The 27,476-nt window shown below is 41.3% G+C and overlaps 6 long non-coding RNA genes across 6 annotated transcripts in view; 5 read left to right on the top strand and 1 right to left on the bottom strand.

The window, feature by feature from the left end:
• Window positions 1-1,815: 1,815 nt before the first annotated feature.
• LOC136767658 (uncharacterized) lies at window positions 1,816-3,006 on the top strand. The gene is made up of 2 exons (XR_010821856.1): window positions 1,816-2,574; window positions 2,717-3,006. It is a non-coding gene; the product is annotated as an uncharacterized LOC136767658 (long non-coding RNA).
• Window positions 3,007-4,887: 1,881 nt separating this feature from the next.
• Window positions 4,888-27,476, bottom strand: part of LOC136767647 (uncharacterized) — an 86,784-nt gene continuing 64,195 nt past the window's right edge. Inside the window, exons 13-16 of the long non-coding RNA XR_010821846.1 lie at window positions 22,174-22,274; window positions 16,435-16,535; window positions 10,686-10,786; window positions 4,888-5,037 (exon numbers count right to left, since the gene is read on the bottom strand). This is a non-coding gene — a long non-coding RNA (uncharacterized LOC136767647). The remainder of the gene's footprint in view (window positions 5,038-10,685; window positions 10,787-16,434; window positions 16,536-22,173; window positions 22,275-27,476) is intronic.
• Window positions 7,565-8,755, top strand: LOC136767646 (uncharacterized). Its single transcript, XR_010821845.1, has 2 exons — window positions 7,565-8,323; window positions 8,466-8,755. It is a non-coding gene; the product is annotated as an uncharacterized LOC136767646 (long non-coding RNA).
• On the top strand, window positions 13,314-14,504 carry LOC136767652 (uncharacterized). The gene is made up of 2 exons (XR_010821850.1): window positions 13,314-14,072; window positions 14,215-14,504. It is a non-coding gene; the product is annotated as an uncharacterized LOC136767652 (long non-coding RNA).
• LOC136767654 (uncharacterized) lies at window positions 19,063-20,253 on the top strand. Its single transcript, XR_010821852.1, has 2 exons — window positions 19,063-19,821; window positions 19,964-20,253. It is a non-coding gene; the product is annotated as an uncharacterized LOC136767654 (long non-coding RNA).
• Window positions 24,803-25,992, top strand: LOC136767656 (uncharacterized). Its single transcript, XR_010821854.1, has 2 exons — window positions 24,803-25,560; window positions 25,703-25,992. It is a non-coding gene; the product is annotated as an uncharacterized LOC136767656 (long non-coding RNA).

The raw sequence follows: 27,476 nt of genomic DNA, 5'->3' as shown, positions 1-27,476 counted from the left end.
GTCCTAGACCTGAATAATCTGCTTGCTGGTGGCTTGAATTTTGAGTTGTTTTAGAGGTTTGTGATCTGTGATCATGCTGAATGGTGCTGCAAGTAAATGGAGGGGAAGTGTTCACAGCGTTGAGTGAAAGCTTTGGTTTCACGTTTGTTTTGAGAATATCTCTGTTCAACTGGGGTAAATGCTCTACTGGTATATGCAACAACATGAACAGTGTCATCACATCACATTGTACCTAGACAAACAAGACTGGTGACTTCAGCAACTGTTTGTTTGTGTTGGTCAAAGTCTGACATTACAGGGTTACCAAATCAGACTCTCTGCTTATGTCTTCAGTGTTTCAGTGTGTTTTGTCCCCTAGACATCTCTCGTAGTTAGTTCACGTAATGTCAAGTGACACAGTCAGGAAGTGTGAATAGTAGTATTACATTCTTGTAAGATGCAGAGTTTACTAGGGTTCTTTAGAGATTAAATGATCTAGCTTGAATTTTTTAAAATATGAAGCATAGCACTTCATTGCTGTATTTTGTTTTGCCCACAACCTTTTAGTGACGTGTTTGCACCTTAAGGTGAGATTGTATTTGTTCTTTCAGTCAGGACAACTCATGCAATAATGTGGAGTTGATTGACAATGTCTTACAATTATTTTACATAGATGTTTGGCTTTGGCCTCACATTCAATGGGCCCCTGTCCACTTGGATGTTTCCAAGAATATGAAACAATGGTGAACCATTTCAAAACTATTAGTATCTGGGGAAGTTTAATGCTCACTTGCAACAAACCTCAAATATTCAGGTTCATTACTATTGTAAGATCTGTCACCTTTCAAAGCCCATATCTATATTTTCATTTTAAATACTTCAATAATTGACATGATAGGAATGAGTTTCTTTCTTGGTACCTGGTTTTATATTTGTATATCAGTACAATTGAAGACAAAGATTCATTGTATTTTACTGTGCTTCATTTCACAGCATAATTGACTGCAATAAAGTGGTACAGCACACAGATATGTCTTTCATGTAAGTTGAAGAAACGTAGACGTATATTACATATTTATGGAATAATTTTCATATGTTGACAATTGAAAAAGGTTACGTTTATTATGAATGACATGGAACCTGCTTATTTTGTATGCTACTGGTATATATGCTGGAAGAAATATGTATTATGTAGTTAATACAATTAAAGTTCTTATATTCTTAATATAAGTAAGACCTATTCTCTTAAGGTATGTCATTCATCCAATTCATATGCCAGGCTCTGTGTATTGCCAGCAATAGATTAACATTGAGTCAAACAAAACGAACTAGTTAATTCCAGTTAAGAGTGGCAAATGTATAATGGAATCACTCAATTTAAACATTACACTCAACTGATCCAACACTTGCTAGAAATCAATGAAAACAGTTAGAACTCAAGCAGCAGCTGTAATAAGAGCTAATATGTTTTGAAACATGAAATGTTAATCATTTAATTGTCAGAGCAGTGGTGCCACTTGTCATGTCATCTACCCTGGCCAATGGTCATACAGGTTGAATTCATTCAGAAGATTATCACTAATCAGGTCCCTCATTTCTTTGAAGCTGTGCAGCTCAATGAATCAATTAACCAGCGATTAGACAGGTGTGTCTAGGGGTGGCCTGGGTATTTAAATGCCTGTGTGTGAACAGTTCTTATGTATCAATTCTCTGAGACTAGTAGTAACCATGAGAGGAGGGATTGTCTGTGTGGTTTTGTTGGTGGGGTCTAGCATAGGTAAGCTTGTTTTCAATCTAAATTCTATTACTTTTGGAGATTAAATGTATTCTGTTTGAGATGCCCTTGGATATGGTGAATGCATACTGCTCTAATGGATCCTTCTCCCTTTTCCTTTCAGTGTGGGTAGCTGAAGCCCTGCAGTGTGAGGCTGTCCCTGGTGTCCTGAAGCAGATTGATGCTGGTGCTGGCAGAGTGTGTGGCATCTTGAAAGAGGGCAAAGTCGTGGAGTTCCGTGATGGCCATTGGGTTGAGCTAGAGGCATCTGGTAAACATGTCAGTGTAGGGCCTGCTGGGCTCTGGAGGGTGGGTGTTGATGGCCTGGTCTTCAAGTGGTTTAGAAGCGGCTGGGTCCAGGTGAATCCAGGTGAGACCTGGATGTGATCTTCTGAATCCCTTGCTTAAAACCTCGACCTGCACCAGCTGTCCATCAGGTCACATTCTTGATGTAGACCCTCTTTCATTCCTCTGGCAGGCAACCTGATCCAGATTGATGCTGGTGGGGACAAGTTTGTGGTGGGCTGCAATGCCTCCCACAGTATCTTCTGTCTGAACCACAGGCCTGCGCTGAGCTACGATGGCTCTGGCAGTGTGTCCTGGATGGCAGTCCCAGGCGAGCTCAAGTACTACTCCTGTGGGCCTGTTGGGTGCTGGGGAGTGAACAATCTAGATGAAATCCACGTCAAGCTGGGTGTCGGTGGGAATTCCTGTCCTGGCCCTGAGAAGTGGTACCGCATTCCAGGCTCCCTGTCCATGGTGGAAGTGAGCGCGGATGGTGAAGTGCATGGAGTGAACAAACGTGGCTCGGTATTCAGAAGGTGAGGCTGTGTTGTGAACTGCTTGACTGCAGCCTCTGTATGAAGTGACTGGACAAGAGCAGGATCCTGTCCAGGGGCTTGTTTGGACCATGTCTAGAAGCCTCCATGCTCTGGCTCCTGACTTCTCCCTCTTGCCTTTCAGGATTGGTGTCAGTGCCTGTAACCCCTTTGGCAGTGGGTGGGAACATCTAAGGGTAGCTGGACTAAGCAGCCATGTGTCGTATGATCGTGGAGCCCTGTGGATTATCTGCAGAAATGGTGACGTCCAGAGGTGCAGGTTCTCTGAAGCCCTGTCATTTGAGTGAATGTTGGCCGCTTGTGTAGGCTGATGCTACTTTGAGTTGACCTGGTTTTGGGAGAAATGTGCTTCTCTGGCTTCCAGATGCTTTGTGATCTGTGTTCCACGTTTTAATAAAGCGCTAGGAAAATGGACTGCCCATCGGTTTTGTTCAAGCTCGTCTGCCTTCAATTGTACTCTCCACTCCTTCCACCTTAGCTGATGCCATGAAGCCAAGTGCACAGCAATGGTCTTTGGTCCAGAAATGGTTTATCCCAAGACCCCCAGTTCAGCAGATGCTGGGTTTCTTCCCTGGTGATACTCTGCCAGGCCTGTACTGCAGCTGTCTTTAGTTCCTGCTTGTTCTTGGAGCGTTTTGCCTTCAGCAAGTGAAATGCATGCTCGGTTGGATTCAGGTCAGGTGATTGACTTGGCCATTGCAGAACATTCCACTTCTTTGCCAATAAAAAAGTCCTGGGTTGCTTTCACAGTATGCTTTGGGTCATTGTCCATCTGCACTGTGAAGCGCCCTCCAATGAGTTTTGACGCATTTGGCTGAATCTGAGCAGATAATATAGCCCTAAACACTTGAGAATTCATCCTGCTGCTTTTGTCAGCAGTCACATCATCAATAAATACAAGGGAACCAGCAGGAACTAAAGAGAGCTGCAGTACAGGCCTGGTAGAGCATCACCAGGGAAGAAACCCAGCATCTGGTGATGTCTATGGGTTCCAGACTTCAGGCAGTCATTGACTGCAAAGGATTTGCAACCAAGTATTGATACTCACAATTTAATTAATGATTAGGTTAGTTTGTCTAAATCCTTTTCTAAAGACCCTGAACTTGGGGGGACCACCTATACAAATGGGGGGAATTCCAACACTGTTCACCCAATTTGGATGTACCTACCCTCAAATTAAAGTGGAAAGTCTACACTTAAAGAACATAGTGATTGTTTCCTTTCAAATCCACTGTGGTGGCATACAGAGCCAAAATAATGACAATTGTGTCACCATCCAAATATTTATGGACCTAACTGTATAAACAAGGTAACAAGAAATAAACTCATTATTGTCATGTCAATCATTGAAGTATTTATGAAGATAATTTAGATATGGCTTTGAAAGGTGACAGATCTAACAAAATCAATGACCCTGAATATTTGAGGTTTGTTGCAAGTGTAGAGTTACTAATAGTCTTGCACAGTGGTGTAGTCTAGTTTTTTGTAGTGAGTATACTGTGATTTTTCCTTCCCAGCCTCATACTCACCCGTCGCAGAGTAACACCCCATAAGCATCACCACACTCACTAATGCATACAGTATGCATCTACATGTAATTGAGAACATTCTGAATGACTGCTTATGTGTTATTAACATGTCAATTTATTATAATTTATTATAACACAAGATTTTAACAGCCATTGACATTTACAGCTGCGGAGACTGGACTGATTTTCTACTGTTAAGTGTTAATCATCATCTAACTCAGCTTGTTAAAAGCTACATTTAGCCTTAGATGTTATATGAATATGGTCCCTGGAGCACAGGTTTTATCAACAATAATGGAAAGCTGAGGCTTATCAGTAGCAGTATTAACACTGAACATTTGTGCAGTTCTATCACCAACACTCATTCATTACAGAATATTATGAATTGAATTATGAGGACACAAAAAGTGGTCCACCTCTTGTCAAACACACTTATCTTCCAAAACCATTGTCAAACTTAGGCTATGTACTGTATCAGCTTAAATGCACGAGAAAGCACCCAGGAACTGCTACAAAACAAATAAGCTTCAAATAAGAAAAAACAAACAAGGTTAATTAACAAAATAGCTTCACACTATGGCTAACAAATGCATGAAAAGCAGGAGAAAGGAGAAAAATGTTCCTCTCTTTCAATAGCTAATTATCTGACAACTATTGATAACTAACATTACCATATAGTAATTTAATGGTGTAAATGTTTTAAATTAATGCACATTTAAGATGACCATGAATTAACTCTCATTTGCATAGTCATTGACTTTATGAATTTCAATTGTTTTTACATCACCTTTGCATGTGTGCTGATATCTACCTACCTTTCTGTCCCTCCACTCTAACCAAGGATGTCTGTTTTTAAATTCCCTAGCCTGACTTTCAGTTCACAGGGCTGGCCAGGAGTTCTCATCTCTCTCATCATCTGAAACAAGGTGATATAAACATTGTATTTTGTTTAGTACTCTACTCACACACACAGTATCTAAGTTACCTCTCACCTTCTCCTGCACTCATTGATCCACCACACTAACATTAGTGAAGTTAGCTAGTTCTAGATACAATTCAATATACCAACAATCCCCTGCTGTTACAGTTACTTTAATGATAATGTATATGCTACTTTTACAGGTAATGTTACGATGGCATCAGACTCGTTTTCTGTAGCGCGTAGGATTGCATCAGCCTCATTTTTTCTTTTTCTGTAACGTTAACGTTCGTGTCATTTGCTGCAGCTGCAGTGTCACCCGAAGCCGCAGTAGCTTCAGGAGCAGGCTTACGAAAACACTGAAAGAGTGGAGTTTGAGTTTGCTTTCGTTTCATATCTCATTCAGTGATTCACATTAGTTAATTTCAAACTTGTGTTGAGAATGACCGCTAAGCAACTGCGTTGTTGTTCCTTGGTAGGTGACGTCAGGTCCCATGCCACGGAAACCACAGTGGTCCAAAAGTCAGTGCTTCGCAACACAGACGGGGTGAATTTATGAATGAAGGTGTGAAAGTTCTGTCACTAAACGATGTTGTTACGTATCCTCGCACTTTTTTAAGTGGGTATACAGAAATCCTTGAGCTTTTCTAGTGGGTATACGGCGTATACCTGCGTATCACGTAGACTACACCACTGGTCTTGCACTGAGAGATGCTGGACTATTGTCTTACATTACTTGTTTTGGGATGCCAAACGTGGAGAAAACTTTGTTGAGTAGAGAAATGTTTCGATGTGAAGATTTCTATGGAATAATTCCAATGAGTGCAAAAGAAGAATACTCATCCAGCATAACGTGTTCATGCAACAACATGAACAGTGTCATCACATCGCATTGTACCTAGACAAACAGGACTGGTGTCTTCAGCAACTATTTGTTTGTGGTGGTCAAAGTCTGACATTACAGGGTTACCAAATCAGACTCTCTGCTCATGTCTTATTTGTTTCAGTGTGTTTTGCTTCATATGTCCCCTAGACATCTCTCGTAGTTAGTTCACGTAGTGTCAAGTGACACAGTCAGGAAGTGTGAATAATAATATTACATTCCGGTAAGATGCAGACTTAACTTTGGGTTCTTTGGAGATTAAATTATCTAGCTTCAATTTTTTTAAATATGAAGCATAGCACTCCAGGGGTGTAACGTGTGGTATTGTCGTGAAGATATATTGCTGTATTTTGTTTTGTCCACAACCTTCAGTGACGTGTTTGCACCTTAAGGTGAGATTGTATTTGTTCTTTCAGTCAGGACAACTCATGCAATAATGTGGAGTTGATTGACCATGTCTTACAATTATTTTACATAGATGTTTGGCTTTGGCCTCACATTCAATGGGCCCCTGTCCACTTGGATGTTTCCAAGAATATGAAACAATGGTGAACCATTTCAAAACTATTAGTATCTGGGGAAGTTTAATGCTCACTTGCAACAAACCTCAAATATTCAGGTTCATTACTATTGTAAGATCTGTCACCTTTCAAAGCCCATATCTATATTTTCATTTTAAATACTTCAATAATTGACATGATAGGAATGATTTTCTTTCTTGGTACCTGGTTTTATATTTGTATATCAGTACAATTGAAGACAAAGATTCATTGTATTTTACTGTGCTTCATTTCACAGCATAATTGACTGCAATAAAGTGGTACAGCACACAGATATGTCTTTCATGTAAGTTGAAGAAACGTAGACGTATATTACATATTTATGGAATAATTTTCATATGTTGACAATTGAAAAAGGTTACGTTTATTATGAATGACATGGAACCTGCTTATTTTGTATGCTACTGGTATATATGCTGGAAGAAATATGTATTATGTAGTTAATACAATTAAAGTTCTTATATTCTTAATATAAGTAAGACATATTCTCTTAAGGTATGTAATTCATCCAATTCATATGCCAGGCTCTGTGTATTGCCAGCAATAGATTAACATTGAGTCAAACAAAACGAACTAGTTAATTCCAGTTAAGAGTGGCAAATGTATAATGGAATCACTCAATTTAAACATTACACTCAACTGATCCAACACTTGCTAGAAATCAATGAAAACAGTTAGAACTCAAGCAGCAGCTGTAATAAGAGCTAATATGTTTTGAAACATGAAATGTTAATCATTTAATTGTCAGAGCAGTGGTGCCACTTGTCATGTCATCTACCCTGGCCAATGGTCATACAGGTTGAATTCATTCAGAAGATTATCACTAATCAGGTCCCTCATTTCTTTGAAGCTGTGCAGCTCAATGAATCAATTAACCAGCGATTAGACAGGTGTGTCTAGGGGTGGCCTGGGTATTTAAATGCCTGTGTGTGAACAGTTCTTATGTATCAATTCTCTGAGACTAGTAGTAACCATGAGAGGAGGGATTGTCTGTGTGGTTTTGTTGGTGGGGTCTAGCATAGGTAAGCTTGTTTTCAATCTAAATTCTATTACTTTTGGAGATTAAATGTATTCTGTTTGAGATGCCCTTGGATATGGTGAATGCATACTGCTCTAATGGATCCTTCTCCCTTTTCCTTTCAGTGTGGGTAGCTGAAGCCCTGCAGTGTGAGGCTGTCCCTGGTGTCCTGAAGCAGATTGATGCTGGTGCTGGCAGAGTGTGTGGCATCTTGAAAGAGGGCAAAGTCGTGGAGTTCCGTGATGGCCATTGGGTTGAGCTAGAGGCATCTGGTAAACATGTCAGTGTAGGGCCTGCTGGGCTCTGGAGGGTGGGTGTTGATGGCCTGGTCTTCAAGTGGTTTAGAAGCGGCTGGGTCCAGGTGAATCCAGGTGAGACCTGGATGTGATCTTCTGAATCCCTTGCTTAAAACCTCGACCTGCACCAGCTGTCCATCAGGTCACATTCTTGATGTAGACCCTCTTTCATTCCTCTGGCAGGCAACCTGATCCAGATTGATGCTGGTGGGGACAAGTTTGTGGTGGGCTGCAATGCCTCCCACAGTATCTTCTGTCTGAACCACAGGCCTGCGCTGAGCTACGATGGCTCTGGCAGTGTGTCCTGGATGGCAGTCCCAGGCGAGCTCAAGTACTACTCCTGTGGGCCTGTTGGGTGCTGGGGAGTGAACAATCTAGATGAAATCCACGTCAAGCTGGGTGTCGGTGGGAATTCCTGTCCTGGCCCTGAGAAGTGGTACCGCATTCCAGGCTCCCTGTCCATGGTGGAAGTGAGCGCGGATGGTGAAGTGCATGGAGTGAACAAACGTGGCTCGGTATTCAAAAGGTGAGGCTGTGTTGTGAACTGCTTGACTGCAGCCTCTGTATGAAGTGACTGGACAAGAGCAGGATCCTGTCCAGGGGCTTGTTTGGACCATGTCTAGAAGCCTCCATGCTCTGGCTCCTGACTTCTCCCTCTTGCCTTTCAGGATTGGTGTCAGTGCCTGTAACCCCTTTGGCAGTGGGTGGGAACATCTAAGGGTAGCTGGACTAAGCAGCCATGTGTCGTATGATCGTGGAGCCCTGTGGATTATCTGCAGAAATGGTGACGTCCAGAGGTGCAGGTTCTCTGAAGCCCTGTCATTTGAGTGAATGTTGGCCGCTTGTGTAGGCTGATGCTACTTTGAGTTGACCTGGTTTTGGGAGAAATGTGCTTCTCTGGCTTCCAGATGCTTTGTGATCTGTGTTCCACGTTTTAATAAAGCGCTAGGAAAATGGACTGCCCATCGGTTTTGTTCAAGCTCGTCTGCCTTCAATTGTACTCTCCACTCCTTCCACCTTAGCTGATGCCATGAAGCCAAGTGCACAGCAATGGTCTTTGGTCCAGAAATGGTTTATCCCAAGACCCCCAGTTCAGCAGATGCTGGGTTTCTTCCCTGGTGATACTCTGCCAGGCCTGTACTGCAGCTGTCTTTAGTTCCTGCTTGTTCTTGGAGCGTTCTGCCTTCAGCAAGTGAAATGCATGCTCGGTTGGATTCAGGTCAGGTGATTGACTTGGCCATTGCAGAACATTCCACTTCTTTGCCAATAAAAAAGTCCTGGGTTGCTTTCACAGTATGCTTTGGGTCATTGTCCATCTGCACTGTGAAGCGCCCTCCAATGAGTTTTGACGCATTTGGCTGAATCTGAGCAGATAATATAGCCCTAAACACTTGAGAATTCATCCTGCTGCTTTTGTCAGCAGTCACATCATCAATAAATACAAGGGAACCAGCAGGAACTAAAGAGAGCTGCAGTACAGGCCTGGTAGAGCATCACCAGGGAAGAAACCCAGCATCTGGTGATGTCTATGGGTTCCAGACTTCAGGCAGTCAGTGACTGCAAAGGATTTGCAACCAAGTATTGATACTCACAATTTAATTAATGATTAGGTTAGTTTGTCTAAATCCTTTTCTAAAGACCCTGAACTTGGGGGGACCACCTATACAAATGGGGGGAATTCCAACACTGTTCACCCAATTTGGATGTACCTACCCTCAAATTAAAGTGGAAAGTCTACACTTAAAGAACATAGTGATTGTTTCCTTTCAAATCCACTGTGGTGGCATACAGAGCCAAAATAATGACAATTGTGTCACCATCCAAATATTTATGGACCTAACTGTATAAACAAGGTAACAAGAAATAAACTCATTATTGTCATGTCAATCATTGAAGTATTTATGAAGATAATTTAGATATGGCTTTGAAAGGTGACAGATCTAACAAAATCAATGACCCTGAATATTTGAGGTTTGTTGCAAGTGTAGAGTTACTAATAGTCTTGCACAGTGGTGTAGTCTAGTTTTTTGTAGTGAGTATACTGTGATTTTTCCTTCCCAGCCTCATACTCACCCGTCGCAGAGTAACACCCCATAAGCATCACCACACTCACTAATGCATACAGTATGCATCTACATGTAATTGAGAACATTCTGAATGACTGCTTATGTGTTATTAACATGTCAATTTATTATAATTTATTATAACACAAGATTTTAACAGCCATTGACATTTACAGCTGCGGAGACTGGACTGATTTTCTACTGTTAAGTGTTAATCACCATCTAACTCAGCCTGTTAAAAGCTACATTTAGCCTTAGATGTTATATGAATATGGTCCCTGGAGCACAGGTTTTATCAACAATAATGGAAAGCTGAGGATTACAAGTAGCAGTATTAACACTGAACATTTGTGCAGTTCTATCACCAACACTCATTCATTACAGAATATTATGAACTGAATTATGAGGACACAAAAAGTGGTCCACCTCTTGTCAAACACACTTATCTTCCAAAACCATTGTCAAACTTAGGCTATGTACTGTATCAGCTTAAATGCACGAGAAAGCACCCAGGAACTGCTACAAAACAAATAAGCTTCAAATAAGAAAAAACAAACAAGGTTAATTAACAAAATAGCTTCACACTATGGCTAACAAATGCATGAAAAGCAGGAGAAAGGAGAAAAATGTTCCTCTCTTTCAATAGCTAATTATCTGACAACTATTGATAACTAACATTACCATATAGTAATTTAATGGTGTAAATGTTTTAAATTAATGCACATTTAAGATGACCATGAATTAACTCTCATTTGCATAGTCATTGACTTTATGAATTTCAATTGTTTTTACATCACCTTTGCATGTGTGCTGATATCTACCTACCTTTCTGTCCCTCCACTCTAACCAAGGATGTCTGTTTTTAAATTCCCTAGCCTGACTTTCAGTTCACAGGGCTGGCCAGGAGTTCTCATCTCTCTCATCATCTGAAACAAGGTGATATAAACATTGTATTTTGTTTAGTACTCTACTCACACACACAGTATCTAAGTTACCTCTCACCTTCTCCTGCACTCATTGATCCACCACACTAACATTAGTGAAGTTAGCTAGTTCTAGATACAATTCAATATACCAACAATCCCCTGCTGTTACAGTTACATTAATGATAATGTATATGCTACTTTTACAGGTAATGTTACGATGGCATCAGACTCGTTTTCTGTAGCGCGTAGGATTGCATCAGCCTCATTTTTTCTTTTTCTGTAACGTTAACGTTCGTGTCATTTGCTGCAGCTGCAGTGTCACCCGAAGCCGCAGTAGCTTCAGGAGCAGGCTTACGAAAACACTGAAAGAGTGGAGTTTGAGTTTGCTTTCGTTTCATATCTCATTCAGTGATTCACATTAGTTAATTTCAAACTTGTGTTGAGAATGACCGCTAAGCAACTGCGTTGTTGTTCCTTGGTAGGTGACGTCAGGTCCCATGCCACGGAAACCACAGTGGTCCAAAAGTCAGTGCTTCGCAACACAGACGGGGTGAATTTATGAATGAAGGTGTGAAAGTTCTGTCACTAAACGATGTTGTTACGTATCCTCGCACTTTTTTAAGTGGGTATACAGAAATCCTTGAGCTTTTCTAGTGGGTATACGGCGTATACCTGCGTATCACGTAGACTACACCACTGGTCTTGCACTGAGAGATGCTGGACTATTGTCTTACATTACTTGTTTTGGGATGCCAAACGTGGAGAAAACTTTGTTGAGTAGAGAAATGTTTCGATGTGAAGATTTCTATGGAATAATTCCAATGAGTGCAAAAGAAGAATACTCATCCAGCATAATGTGTTCATGCAACAACATGAACAGTGTCATCACATCGCATTGTACCTAGACAAACAGGACTGGTGTCTTCAGCAACTATTTGTTTGTGGTGGTCAAAGTCTGACATTACAGGGTTACCAAATCAGACTCTCTGCTCATGTCTTATTTGTTTCAGTGTGTTTTGCTTCATATGTCCCCTAGACATCTCTCGTAGTTAGTTCACGTAGTGTCAAGTGACACAGTCAGGAAGTGTGAATAATAATATTACATTCCGGTAAGATGCAGACTTAACTTTGGGTTCTTTGGAGATTAAATTATCTAGCTTCAATTTTTTTAAATATGAAGCATAGCACTCCAGGGGTGTAACGTGTGGTATTGTCGTGAAGATATATTGCTGTATTTTGTTTTGTCCACAACCTTCAGTGACGTGTTTGCACCTTAAGGTGAGATTGTATTTGTTCTTTCAGTCAGGACAACTCATGCAATAATGTGGAGTTGATTGACCATGTCTTACAATTATTTTACATAGATGTTTGGCTTTGGCCTCACATTCAATGGGCCCCTGTCCACTTGGATGTTTCCAAGAATATGAAACAATGGTGAACCATTTCAAAACTATTAGTATCTGGGGAAGTTTAATGCTCACTTGCAACAAACCTCAAATATTCAGGTTCATTACTATTGTAAGATCTGTCACCTTTCAAAGCCCATATCTATATTTTCATTTTAAATACTTCAATAATTGACATGATAGGAATGAGTTTCTTTCTTGGTACCTGGTTTTATATTTGTATATCAGTACAATTGAAGACAAAGATTCATTGTATTTTACTGTGCTTCATTTCACAGCATAATTGACTGCAATAAAGTGGTACAGCACACAGATATGTCTTTCATGTAAGTTGAAGAAACGTAGACGTATATTACATATTTATGGAATAATTTTCATATGTTGACAATTGAAAAAGGTTACGTTTATTATGAATGACATGGAACCTGCTTATTTTGTATGCTACTGGTATATATGCTGGAAGAAATATGTATTATGTAGTTAATACAATTAAAGTTCTTATATTCTTAATATAAGTAAGACATATTCTCTTAAGGTATGTAATTCATCCAATTCATATGCCAGGCTCTGTGTATTGCCAGCAATAGATTAACATTGAGTCAAACAAAACGAACTAGTTAATTCCAGTTAAGAGTGGCAAATGTATAATGGAATCACTCAATTTAAACATTACACTCAACTGATCCAACACTTGCTAGAAATCAATGAAAACAGTTAGAACTCAAGCAGCAGCTGTAATAAGAGCTAATATGTTTTGAAACATGAAATGTTAATCATTTAATTGTCAGAGCAGTGGTGCCACTTGTCATGTCATCTACCCTGGCCAATGGTCATACAGGTTGAATTCATTCAGAAGATTATCACTAATCAGGTCCCTCATTTCTTTGAAGCTGTGCAGCTCAATGAATCAATTAACCAGCGATTAGACAGGTGTGTCTAGGGGTGGCCTGGGTATTTAAATGCCTGTGTGTGAACAGTTCTTATGTATCAATTCTCTGAGACTAGTAGTAACCATGAGAGGAGGGATTGTCTGTGTGGTTTTGTTGGTGGGGTCTAGCATAGGTAAGCTTGTTTTCAATCTAAATTCTATTACTTTTGGAGATTAAATGTATTCTGTTTGAGATGCCCTTGGATATGGTGAATGCATACTGCTCTAATGGATCCTTCTCCCTTTTCCTTTCAGTGTGGGTAGCTGAAGCCCTGCAGTGTGAGGCTGTCCCTGGTGTCCTGAAGCAGATTGATGCTGGTGCTGGCAGAGTGTGTGGCATCTTGAAAGAGGGCAAAGTCGTGGAGTTCCGTGATGGCCATTGGGTTGAGCTAGAGGCATCTGGTAAACATGTCAGTGTAGGGCCTGCTGGGCTCTGGAGGGTGGGTGTTGATGGCCTGGTCTTCAAGTGGTTTAGAAGCGGCTGGGTCCAGGTGAATCCAGGTGAGACCTGGATGTGATCTTCTGAATCCCTTGCTTAAAACCTCGACCTGCACCAGCTGTCCATCAGGTCACATTCTTGATGTAGACCCTCTTTCATTCCTCTGGCAGGCAACCTGATCCAGATTGATGCTGGTGGGGACAAGTTTGTGGTGGGCTGCAATGCCTCCCACAGTATCTTCTGTCTGAACCACAGGCCTGCGCTGAGCTACGATGGCTCTGGCAGTGTGTCCTGGATGGCAGTCCCAGGCGAGCTCAAGTACTACTCCTGTGGGCCTGTTGGGTGCTGGGGAGTGAACAATCTAGATGAAATCCACGTCAAGCTGGGTGTCGGTGGGAATTCCTGTCCTGGCCCTGAGAAGTGGTACCGCATTCCAGGCTCCCTGTCCATGGTGGAAGTGAGCGCGGATGGTGAAGTGCATGGAGTGAACAAACGTGGCTCGGTATTCAAAAGGTGAGGCTGTGTTGTGAACTGCTTGACTGCAGCCTCTGTATGAAGTGACTGGACAAGAGCAGGATCCTGTCCAGGGGCTTGTTTGGACCATGTCTAGAAGCCTCCATGCTCTGGCTCCTGACTTCTCCCTCTTGCCTTTCAGGATTGGTGTCAGTGCCTGTAACCCCTTTGGCAGTGGGTGGGAACATCTAAGGGTAGCTGGACTAAGCAGCCATGTGTCGTATGATCGTGGAGCCCTGTGGATTATCTGCAGAAATGGTGACGTCCAGAGGTGCAGGTTCTCTGAAGCCCTGTCATTTGAGTGAATGTTGGCCGCTTGTGTAGGCTGATGCTACTTTGAGTTGACCTGGTTTTGGGAGAAATGTGCTTCTCTGGCTTCCAGATGCTTTGTGATCTGTGTTCCACGTTTTAATAAAGCGCTAGGAAAATGGACTGCCCATCGGTTTTGTTCAAGCTCGTCTGCCTTCAATTGTACTCTCCACTCCTTCCACCTTAGCTGATGCCATGAAGCCAAGTGCACAGCAATGGTCTTTGGTCCAGAAATGGTTTATCCCAAGACCCCCAGTTCAGCAGATGCTGGGTTTCTTCCCTGGTGATACTCTGCCAGGCCTGTACTGCAGCTGTCTTTAGTTCCTGCTTGTTCTTGGAGCGTTCTGCCTTCAGCAAGTGAAATGCATGCTCGGTTGGATTCAGGTCAGGTGATTGACTTGGCCATTGCAGAACATTCCACTTCTTTGCCAATAAAAAAGTCCTGGGTTGCTTTCACAGTATGCTTTGGGTCATTGTCCATCTGCACTGTGAAGCGCCCTCCAATGAGTTTTGACGCATTTGGCTGAATCTGAGCAGATAATATAGCCCTAAACACTTGAGAATTCATCCTGCTGCTTTTGTCAGCAGTCACATCATCAATAAATACAAGGGAACCAGCAGGAACTAAAGAGAGCTGCAGTACAGGCCTGGTAGAGCATCACCAGGGAAGAAACCCAGCATCTGGTGATGTCTATGGGTTCCAGACTTCAGGCAGTCAGTGACTGCAAAGGATTTGCAACCAAGTATTGATACTCACAATTTAATTAATGATTAGGTTAGTTTGTCTAAATCCTTTTCTAAAGACCCTGAACTTGGGGGGACCACCTATACAAATGGGGGGAATTCCAACACTGTTCACCCAATTTGGATGTACCTACCCTCAAATTAAAGTGGAAAGTCTACACTTAAAGAACATAGTGATTGTTTCCTTTCAAATCCACTGTGGTGGCATACAGAGCCAAAATAATGACAATTGTGTCACCATCCAAATATTTATGGACCTAACTGTATAAACAAGGTAACAAGAAATAAACTCATTATTGTCATGTCAATCATTGAAGTATTTATGAAGATAATTTAGATATGGCTTTGAAAGGTGACAGATCTAACAAAATCAATGACCCTGAATATTTGAGGTTTGTTGCAAGTGTAGAGTTACTAATAGTCTTGCACAGTGGTGTAGTCTAGTTTTTTGTAGTGAGTATACTGTGATTTTTCCTTCCCAGCCTCATACTCACCCGTCGCAGAGTAACACCCCATAAGCATCACCACACTCACTAATGCATACAGTATGCATCTACATGTAATTGAGAACATTCTGAATGACTGCTTATGTGTTATTAACATGTCAATTTATTATAATTTATTATAACACAAGATTTTAACAGCCATTGACATTTACAGCTGCGGAGACTGGACTGATTTTCTACTGTTAAGTGTTAATCATCATCTAACTCAGCTTGTTAAAAGCTACATTTAGCCTTAGATGTTATATGAATATGGTCCCTGGAGCACAGGTTTTATCAACAATAATGGAAAGCTGAGGCTTATCAGTAGCAGTATTAACACTGAACATTTGTGCAGTTCTATCACCAACACTCATTCATTACAGAATATTATGAATTGAATTATGAGGACACAAAAAGTGGTCCACCTCTTGTCAAACACACTTATCTTCCAAAACCATTGTCAAACTTAGGCTATGTACTGTATCAGCTTAAATGCACGAGAAAGCACCCAGGAACTGCTACAAAACAAATAAGCTTCAAATAAGAAAAAACAAACAAGGTTAATTAACAAAATAGCTTCACACTATGGCTAACAAATGCATGAAAAGCAGGAGAAAGGAGAAAAATGTTCCTCTCTTTCAATAGCTAATTATCTGACAACTATTGATAACTAACATTACCATATAGTAATTTAATGGTGTAAATGTTTTAAATTAATGCACATTTAAGATGACCATGAATTAACTCTCATTTGCATAGTCATTGACTTTATGAATTTCAATTGTTTTTACATCACCTTTGCATGTGTGCTGATATCTACCTACCTTTCTGTCCCTCCACTCTAACCAAGGATGTCTGTTTTTAAATTCCCTAGCCTGACTTTCAGTTCACAGGGCTGGCCAGGAGTTCTCATCTCTCTCATCATCTGAAACAAGGTGATATAAACATTGTATTTTGTTTAGTACTCTACTCACACACACAGTATCTAAGTTACCTCTCACCTTCTCCTGCACTCATTGATCCACCACACTAACATTAGTGAAGTTAGCTAGTTCTAGATACAATTCAATATACCAACAATCCCCTGCTGTTACAGTTACATTAATGATAATGTATATGCTACTTTTACAGGTAATGTTACGATGGCATCAGACTCGTTTTCTGTAGCGCGTAGGATTGCATCAGCCTCATTTTTTCTTTTTCTGTAACGTTAACGTTCGTGTCATTTGCTGCAGCTGCAGTGTCACCCGAAGCCGCAGTAGCTTCAGGAGCAGGCTTACGAAAACACTGAAAGAGTGGAGTTTGAGTTTGCTTTCGTTTCATATCTCATTCAGTGATTCACATTAGTTAATTTCAAACTTGTGTTGAGAATGACCGCTAAGCAACTGCGTTGTTGTTCCTTGGTAGGTGACGTCAGGTCCCATGCCACGGAAACCACAGTGGTCCAAAAGTCAGTGCTTCGCAACACAGACGGGGTGAATTTATGAATGAAGGTGTGAAAGTTCTGTCACTAAACGATGTTGTTACGTATCCTCGCACTTTTTTAAGTGGGTATACAGAAATCCTTGAGCTTTTCTAGTGGGTATACGGCGTATACCTGCGTATCACGTAGACTACACCACTGGTCTTGCACTGAGAGATGCTGGACTATTGTCTTACATTACTTGTTTTGGGATGCCAAACGTGGAGAAAACTTTGTTGAGTAGAGAAATGTTTCGATGTGAAGATTTCTATGGAATAATTCCAATGAGTGCAAAAGAAGAATACTCATCCAGCATAACGTGTTCATGCAACAACATGAACAGTGTCATCACATCGCATTGTACCTAGACAAACAGGACTGGTGTCTTCAGCAACTATTTGTTTGTGGTGGTCAAAGTCTGACATTACAGGGTTACCAAATCAGACTCTCTGCTCATGTCTTATTTGTTTCAGTGTGTTTTGCTTCATATGTCCCCTAGACATCTCTCGTAGTTAGTTCACGTAGTGTCAAGTGACACAGTCAGGAAGTGTGAATAATAATATTACATTCCGGTAAGATGCAGACTTAACTTTGGGTTCTTTGGAGATTAAATTATCTAGCTTCAATTTTTTTAAATATGAAGCATAGCACTCCAGGGGTGTAACGTGTGGTATTGTCGTGAAGATATATTGCTGTATTTTGTTTTGTCCACAACCTTCAGTGACGTGTTTGCACCTTAAGGTGAGATTGTATTTGTTCTTTCAGTCAGGACAACTCATGCAATAATGTGGAGTTGATTGACCATGTCTTACAATTATTTTACATAGATGTTTGGCTTTGGCCTCACATTCAATGGGCCCCTGTCCACTTGGATGTTTCCAAGAATATGAAACAATGGTGAACCATTTCAAAACTATTAGTATCTGGGGAAGTTTAATGCTCACTTGCAACAAACCTCAAATATTCAGGTTCATTACTATTGTAAGATCTGTCACCTTTCAAAGCCCATATCTATATTTTCATTTTAAATACTTCAATAATTGACATGATAGGAATGATTTTCTTTCTTGGTACCTGGTTTTATATTTGTATATCAGTACAATTGAAGACAAAGATTCATTGTATTTTACTGTGCTTCATTTCACAGCATAATTGACTGCAATAAAGTGGTACAGCACACAGATATGTCTTTCATGTAAGTTGAAGAAACGTAGACGTATATTACATATTTATGGAATAATTTTCATATGTTGACAATTGAAAAAGGTTACGTTTATTATGAATGACATGGAACCTGCTTATTTTGTATGCTACTGGTATATATGCTGGAAGAAATATGTATTATGTAGTTAATACAATTAAAGTTCTTATATTCTTAATATAAGTAAGACATATTCTCTTAAGGTATGTAATTCATCCAATTCATATGCCAGGCTCTGTGTATTGCCAGCAATAGATTAACATTGAGTCAAACAAAACGAACTAGTTAATTCCAGTTAAGAGTGGCAAATGTATAATGGAATCACTCAATTTAAACATTACACTCAACTGATCCAACACTTGCTAGAAATCAATGAAAACAGTTAGAACTCAAGCAGCAGCTGTAATAAGAGCTAATATGTTTTGAAACATGAAATGTTAATCATTTAATTGTCAGAGCAGTGGTGCCACTTGTCATGTCATCTACCCTGGCCAATGGTCATACAGGTTGAATTCATTCAGAAGATTATCACTAATCAGGTCCCTCATTTCTTTGAAGCTGTGCAGCTCAATGAATCAATTAACCAGCGATTAGACAGGTGTGTCTAGGGGTGGCCTGGGTATTTAAATGCCTGTGTGTGAACAGTTCTTATGTATCAATTCTCTGAGACTAGTAGTAACCATGAGAGGAGGGATTGTCTGTGTGGTTTTGTTGGTGGGGTCTAGCATAGGTAAGCTTGTTTTCAATCTAAATTCTATTACTTTTGGAGATTAAATGTATTCTGTTTGAGATGCCCTTGGATATGGTGAATGCATACTGCTCTAATGGATCCTTCTCCCTTTTCCTTTCAGTGTGGGTAGCTGAAGCCCTGCAGTGTGAGGCTGTCCCTGGTGTCCTGAAGCAGATTGATGCTGGTGCTGGCAGAGTGTGTGGCATCTTGAAAGAGGGCAAAGTCGTGGAGTTCCGTGATGGCCATTGGGTTGAGCTAGAGGCATCTGGTAAACATGTCAGTGTAGGGCCTGCTGGGCTCTGGAGGGTGGGTGTTGATGGCCTGGTCTTCAAGTGGTTTAGAAGCGGCTGGGTCCAGGTGAATCCAGGTGAGACCTGGATGTGATCTTCTGAATCCCTTGCTTAAAACCTCGACCTGCACCAGCTGTCCATCAGGTCACATTCTTGATGTAGACCCTCTTTCATTCCTCTGGCAGGCAACCTGATCCAGATTGATGCTGGTGGGGACAAGTTTGTGGTGGGCTGCAATGCCTCCCACAGTATCTTCTGTCTGAACCACAGGCCTGCGCTGAGCTACGATGGCTCTGGCAGTGTGTCCTGGATGGCAGTCCCAGGCGAGCTCAAGTACTACTCCTGTGGGCCTGTTGGGTGCTGGGGAGTGAACAATCTAGATGAAATCCACGTCAAGCTGGGTGTCGGTGGGAATTCCTGTCCTGGCCCTGAGAAGTGGTACCGCATTCCAGGCTCCCTGTCCATGGTGGAAGTGAGCGCGGATGGTGAAGTGCATGGAGTGAACAAACGTGGCTCGGTATTCAAAAGGTGAGGCTGTGTTGTGAACTGCTTGACTGCAGCCTCTGTATGAAGTGACTGGACAAGAGCAGGATCCTGTCCAGGGGCTTGTTTGGACCATGTCTAGAAGCCTCCATGCTCTGGCTCCTGACTTCTCCCTCTTGCCTTTCAGGATTGGTGTCAGTGCCTGTAACCCCTTTGGCAGTGGGTGGGAACATCTAAGGGTAGCTGGACTAAGCAGCCATGTGTCGTATGATCGTGGAGCCCTGTGGATTATCTGCAGAAATGGTGACGTCCAGAGGTGCAGGTTCTCTGAAGCCCTGTCATTTGAGTGAATGTTGGCCGCTTGTGTAGGCTGATGCTACTTTGAGTTGACCTGGTTTTGGGAGAAATGTGCTTCTCTGGCTTCCAGATGCTTTGTGATCTGTGTTCCACGTTTTAATAAAGCGCTAGGAAAATGGACTGCCCATCGGTTTTGTTCAAGCTCGTCTGCCTTCAATTGTACTCTCCACTCCTTCCACCTTAGCTGATGCCATGAAGCCAAGTGCACAGCAATGGTCTTTGGTCCAGAAATGGTTTATCCCAAGACCCCCAGTTCAGCAGATGCTGGGTTTCTTCCCTGGTGATACTCTGCCAGGCCTGTACTGCAGCTGTCTTTAGTTCCTGCTTGTTCTTGGAGCGTTTTGCCTTCAGCAAGTGAAATGCATGCTCGGTTGGATTCAGGTCAGGTGATTGACTTGGCCATTGCAGAACATTCCACTTCTTTGCCAATAAAAAAGTCCTGGGTTGCTTTCACAGTATGCTTTGGGTCATTGTCCATCTGCACTGTGAAGCGCCCTCCAATGAGTTTTGACGCATTTGGCTGAATCTGAGCAGATAATATAGCCCTAAACACTTGAGAATTCATCCTGCTGCTTTTGTCAGCAGTCACATCATCAATAAATACAAGGGAACCAGCAGGAACTAAAGAGAGCTGCAGTACAGGCCTGGTAGAGCATCACCAGGGAAGAAACCCAGCATCTGGTGATGTCTATGGGTTCCAGACTTCAGGCAGTCAGTGACTGCAAAGGATTTGCAACCAAGTATTGATACTCACAATTTAATTAATGATTAGGTTAGTTTGTCTAAATCCTTTTCTAAAGACCCTGAACTTGGGGGGACCACCTATACAAATGGGGGGAATTCCAACACTGTTCACCCAATTTGGATGTACCTACCCTCAAATTAAAGTGGAAAGTCTACACTTAAAGAACATAGTGATTGTTTCCTTTCAAATCCACTGTGGTGGCATACAGAGCCAAAATAATGACAATTGTGTCACCATCCAAATATTTATGGACCTAACTGTATAAACAAGGTAACAAGAAATAAACTCATTATTGTCATGTCAATCATTGAAGTATTTATGAAGATAATTTAGATATGGCTTTGAAAGGTGACAGATCTAACAAAATCAATGACCCTGAATATTTGAGGTTTGTTGCAAGTGTAGAGTTACTAATAGTCTTGCACAGTGGTGTAGTCTAGTTTTTTGTAGTGAGTATACTGTGATTTTTCCTTCCCAGCCTCATACTCACCCGTCGCAGAGTAACACCCCATAAGCATCACCACACTCACTAATGCATACAGTATGCATCTACATGTAATTGAGAACATTCTGAATGACTGCTTATGTGTTATCAACATGTCAATTTATTATAACACAAGATTTTAACAGCCATTGACATTTACAGCTGTGGAGACTGGACTGATTTTCTACTGTTAAGTGTTAATCACCATCTAACTCAGCCAGTTAAAAGCTACATTTAGCCTTAGATGTTATATGAATATGGTCCCTGGAGCACAGGTTTTATCAACAATAATGGAAAGCTGAGGCTTATCAGTAGCAGTATTAACACTGAACATTTGTGCAGTTCTATCACCAACACTCATTCATTACAGAATATTATGAATTGAATTATGAGGACACAAAAAGTGGTCCACCTCTTGTCAAACACACTTATCTTCCAAAACCATTGTCAAACTTAGGCTATGTACTGTATCAGCTTAAATGCACGAGAAAGCACCCAGGAACTGCTACAAAACAAATAAGCTTCAAATAAGAAAAAACAAACAAGGTTAATTAACAAAATAGCTTCACACTATGGCTAACAAATGCATGAAAAGCAGGAGAAAGGAGAAAAATGTTCCTCTCTTTCAATAGCTAATTATCTGACAACTATTGATAACTAACATTACCATATAGTAATTTAATGGTGTAAACGTTTTAAATTAATGCACATTTAAGATGACCATGAATTAACTCTCATTTGCATAGTCATTGACTTTATGAATTTCAATTGTTTTTACATCACCTTTGCATGTGTGCTGATATCTACCTACCTTTCTGTCCCTCCACTCTAACCAAGGATGTCTGTTTTTAAATTCCCTAGCCTGACTTTCAGTTCACAGGGCTGGCCAGGAGTTCTCATCTCTCTCATCATCTGAAACAAGGTGATATAAACATTGTATTTTGTTTAGTACTCTACTCACACACACAGTATCTAAGTTACCTCTCACCTTCTCCTGCACTCATTGATCCACCACACTAACATTAGTGAAGTTAGCTAGTTCTAGATACAATTCAATATACCAACAATCCCCTGCTGTTACAGTTACATTAATGATAATGTATATGCTACTTTTACAGGTAATGTTACGATGGCATCAGACTCGTTTTCTGTAGCGCGTAGGATTGCATCAGCCTCATTTTTTCTTTTTCTGTAACGTTAACGTTCGTGTCATTTGCTGCAGCTGCAGTGTCACCCGAAGCCGCAGTAGCTTCAGGAGCAGGCTTACGAAAACACTGAAAGAGTGGAGTTTGAGTTTGCTTTCGTTTCATATCTCATTCAGTGATTCACATTAGTTAATTTCAAACTTGTGTTGAGAATGACCGCTAAGCAACTGCGTTGTTGTTCCTTGGTAGGTGACGTCAGGTCCCATGCCACGGAAACCACAGTGGTCCAAAAGTCAGTGCTTCGCAACACAGACGGGGTGAATTTATGAATGAAGGTGTGAAAGTTCTGTCACTAAACGATGTTGTTACGTATCCTCGCACTTTTTTAAGTGGGTATACAGAAATCCTTGAGCTTTTCTAGTGGGTATACGGCGTATACCTGCGTATCACGTAGACTACACCACTGGTCTTGCACTGAGAGATGCTGGACTATTGTCTTACATTACTTGTTTTGGGATGCCAAACGTGGAGAAAACTTTGTTGAGTAGAGAAATGTTTCGATGTGAAGATTTCTATGGAATAATTCCAATGAGTGCAAAAGAAGAATACTCATCCAGCATAATGTGTTCATGCAACAACATGAACAGTGTCATCACATCGCATTGTACCTAGACAAACAGGACTGGTGTCTTCAGCAACTATTTGTTTGTGGTGGTCAAAGTCTGACATTACAGGGTTACCAAATCAGACTCTCTGCTCATGTCTTATTTGTTTCAGTGTGTTTTGCTTCATATGTCCCCTAGACATCTCTCGTAGTTAGTTCACGTAGTGTCAAGTGACACAGTCAGGAAGTGTGAATAATAATATTACATTCCGGTAAGATGCAGACTTAACTTTGGGTTCTTTGGAGATTAAATTATCTAGCTTCAATTTTTTTAAATATGAAGCATAGCACTCCAGGGGTGTAACGTGTGGTATTGTCGTGAAGATATATTGCTGTATTTTGTTTTGTCCACAACCTTCAGTGACGTGTTTGCACCTTAAGGTGAGATTGTATTTGTTCTTTCAGTCAGGACAACTCATGCAATAATGTGGAGTTGATTGACCATGTCTTACAATTATTTTACATAGATGTTTGGCTTTGGCCTCACATTCAATGGGCCCCTGTCCACTTGGATGTTTCCAAGAATATGAAACAATGGTGAACCATTTCAAAACTATTAGTATCTGGGGAAGTTTAATGCTCACTTGCAACAAACCTCAAATATTCAGGTTCATTACTATTGTAAGATCTGTCACCTTTCAAAGCCCATATCTATATTTTCATTTTAAATACTTCAATAATTGACATGATAGGAATGAGTTTCTTTCTTGGTACCTGGTTTTATATTTGTATATCAGTACAATTGAAGACAAAGATTCATTGTATTTTACTGTGCTTCATTTCACAGCATAATTGACTGCAATAAAGTGGTACAGCACACAGATATGTCTTTCATGTAAGTTGAAGAAACGTAGACGTATATTACATATTTATGGAATAATTTTCATATGTTGACAATTGAAAAAGGTTACGTTTATTATGAATGACATGGAACCTGCTTATTTTGTATGCTACTGGTATATATGCTGGAAGAAATATGTATTATGTAGTTAATACAATTAAAGTTCTTATATTCTTAATATAAGTAAGACATATTCTCTTAAGGTATGTAATTCATCCAATTCATATGCCAGGCTCTGTGTATTTCCAGCAATAGATTAACATTGAGTCAAACAAAACGAACTAGTTAATTCCAGTTAAGAGTGGCAAATGTATAATGGAATCACTCAATTTAAACATTACACTCAACTGATCCAACACTTGCTAGAAATCAATGAAAACAGTTAGAACTCAAGCAGCAGCTGTAATAAGAGCTAATATGTTTTGAAACATGAAATGTTAATCATTTAATTGTCAGAGCAGTGGTGCCACTTGTCATGTCATCTACCCTGGCCAATGGTCATACAGGTTGAATTCATTCAGAAGATTATCACTAATCAGGTCCCTCATTTCTTTGAAGCTGTGCAGCTCAATGAATCAATTAACCAGCGATTAGACAGGTGTGTCTAGGGGTGGCCTGGGTATTTAAATGCCTGTGTGTGAACAGTTCTTATGTATCAATTCTCTGAGACTAGTAGTAACCATGAGAGGAGGGATTGTCTGTGTGGTTTTGTTGGTGGGGTCTAGCATAGGTAAGCTTGTTTTCAATCTAAAGTCTATTACTTTTGGAGATTAAATGTATTCTGTTTGAGATGCCCTTGGATATGGTGAATGCATACTGCTCTAATGGATCCTTCTCCCTTTTCCTTTCAGTGTGGGTAGCTGAAGCCCTGCAGTGTGAGGCTGTCCCTGGTGTCCTGAAGCAGATTGATGCTGGTGCTGGCAGAGTGTGTGGCATCTTGAAAGAGGGCAAAGTCGTGGAGTTCCGTGATGGCCATTGGGTTGAGCTAGAGGCATCTGGTAAACATGTCAGTGTAGGGCCTGCTGGGCTCTGGAGGGTGGGTGTTGATGGCCTGGTCTTCAAGTGGTTTAGAAGCGGCTGGGTCCAGGTGAATCCAGGTGAGACCTGGATGTGATCTTCTGAATCCCTTGCTTAAAACCTCGACCTGCACCAGCTGTCCATCAGGTCACATTCTTGATGTAGACCCTCTTTCATTCCTCTGGCAGGCAACCTGATCCAGATTGATGCTGGTGGGGACAAGTTTGTGGTGGGCTGCAATGCCTCCCACAGTATCTTCTGTCTGAACCACAGGCCTGCGCTGAGCTACGATGGCTCTGGCAGTGTGTCCTGGATGGCAGTCCCAGGCGAGCTCAAGTACTACTCCTGTGGGCCTGTTGGGTGCTGGGGAGTGAACAATCTAGATGAAATCCACGTCAAGCTGGGTGTCGGTGGGAATTCCTGTCCTGGCCCTGAGAAGTGGTACCGCATTCCAGGCTCCCTGTCCATGGTGGAAGTGAGCGCGGATGGTGAAGTGCATGGAGTGAACAAACGTGGCTCGGTATTCAAAAGGTGAGGCTGTGTTGTGAACTGCTTGACTGCAGCCTCTGTATGAAGTGACTGGACAAGAGCAGGATCCTGTCCAGGGGCTTGTTTGGACCATGTCTAGAAGCCTCCATGCTCTGGCTCCTGACTTCTCCCTCTTGCCTTTCAGGATTGGTGTCAGTGCCTGTAACCCCTTTGGCAGTGGGTGGGAACATCTAAGGGTAGCTGGACTAAGCAGCCATGTGTCGTATGATCGTGGAGCCCTGTGGATTATCTGCAGAAATGGTGACGTCCAGAGGTGCAGGTTCTCTGAAGCCCTGTCATTTGAGTGAATGTTGGCCGCTTGTGTAGGCTGATGCTGCTTTGAGTTGACCTGGTTTTGGGAGAAATGTGCTTCTCTGGCTTCCAGATGCTTTGTGATCTGTGTTCCACGTTTTAATAAAGCGCTAGGAAAATGGACTGCCCATCGGTTTTGTTCAAGCTCGTCTGCCTTCAATTGTACTCTCCACTCCTTCCACCTTAGCTGATGCCATGAAGCCAAGTGCACAGCAATGGTCTTTGGTCCAGAAATGGTTTATCCCAAGACCCCCAGTTCAGCAGATGCTGGGTTTCTTCCCTGGTGATACTCTGCCAGGCCTGTACTGCAGCCGTCTTTAGTTCCTGCTTGTTCTTGGAGCGTTTTGCCTTCAGCAAGTGAAATGCATGCTCGGTTGGATTCAGGTCAGGTGATTGACTTGGCCATTGCAGAACATTCCACTTCTTTGCCAATAAAAAAGTCCTGGGTTGCTTTCACAGTATGCTTTGGGTCATTGTCCATCTGCACTGTGAAGCGCCCTCCAATGAGTTTTGACGCATTTGGCTGAATCTGAGCAGATAATATAGCCCTAAACACTTGAGAATTCATCCTGCTGCTTTTGTCAGCAGTCACATCATCAATAAATACAAGGGAACCAGCAGGAACTAAAGAGAGCTGCAGTACAGGCCTGGTAGAGCATCACCAGGGAAGAAACCCAGCATCTGGTGATGTCTATGGGTTCCAGACTTCAGGCAGTCATTGACTGCAAAGGATTTGCAACCAAGTATTGATACTCACAATTTAATTAATGATTAGGTTAGTTTGTCTAAATCCTTTTCTAAAGACCCTGAACTTGGGGGGACCACCTATACAAATGGGGGGAATTCCAACACTGTTCACCCAATTTGGATGTACCTACCCTCAAATTAAAGTGGAAAGTCTACACTTAAAGAACATAGTGATTGTTTCCTTTCAAATCCACTGTGGTGGCATACAGAGCCAAAATAATGACAATTGTGTCACCATCCAAATATTTATGGACCTAACTGTATAAACAAGGTAACAAGAAATAAACTCATTATTGTCATGTCAATCATTGAAGTATTTATGAAGATAATTTAGATATGGCTTTGAAAGGTGACAGATCTAACAAAATCAATGACCCTGAATATTTGAGGTTTGTTGCAAGTGTAGAGTTACTAATAGTCTTGCACAGTGGTGTAGTCTAGTTTTTTGTAGTGAGTATACTGTGATTTTTCCTTCCCAGCCTCATACTCACCCGTCGCAGAGTAACACCCCATAAGCATCACCACACTCACTAATGCATACAGTATGCATCTACATGTAATTGAGAACATTCTGAATGACTGCTTATGTGTTATTAACATGTCAATTTATTATAATTTATTATAACACAAGATTTTAACAGCCATTGACATTTACAGCTGCGGAGACTGGACTGATTTTCTACTGTTAAGTGTTAATCACCATCTAACTCAGCCTGTTAAAAGCTACATTTAGCCTTAGATGTTATATGAATATGGTCCCTGGAGCACAGGTTTTATCAACAATAATGGAAAGCTGAGGATTACAAGTAGCAGTATTAACACTGAACATTTGTGCAGTTCTATCACCAACACTCATTCAT

This window comes from Amia ocellicauda, chromosome 14, assembly GCF_036373705.1.
Source record: "Amia ocellicauda isolate fAmiCal2 chromosome 14, fAmiCal2.hap1, whole genome shotgun sequence".
In the NCBI taxonomy this organism is placed as follows: Eukaryota; Metazoa; Chordata; class Actinopteri; order Amiiformes; family Amiidae; genus Amia; species Amia ocellicauda.
This window is presented reverse-complemented; position numbering and strand designations above follow the sequence as displayed.